Raw genomic sequence first — 320 nt, forward strand, 5'->3', positions numbered from 1 at the left:
AAAAACTTGCCTGATGTGTGATGTGGTGGACCCCTAATTCTAAACTATGTCTCATTGTAAGACATGTGCCCTTTCCACTGTATTATCCTCCTTTTAAACAAAAGGCACTTTGCAATAGTGGTAATTTGTGACTCACTCCTCTTTTTTTTTTTTTTTTTAACATCTTTATTGGGGTATAATTGCTTTACAATGCTGTGTTAGTTTCTGCTTTATAACAGAGTGAGTCAGTTATACATATATATATGTTCCCATATCTCTTCCCTCTTTGTCTCCCTCCCTCCCACCCTCCCTATCCCACCCCTCCAGACAGCCACAAAGAA

This window comes from Lipotes vexillifer, unplaced genomic scaffold (genome assembly GCF_000442215.2).
Source record: "Lipotes vexillifer unplaced genomic scaffold, Lipotes_vexillifer_v1.1 scaffold100, whole genome shotgun sequence".
NCBI classification, from domain to species: Eukaryota; Metazoa; Chordata; class Mammalia; order Artiodactyla; family Lipotidae; genus Lipotes; species Lipotes vexillifer.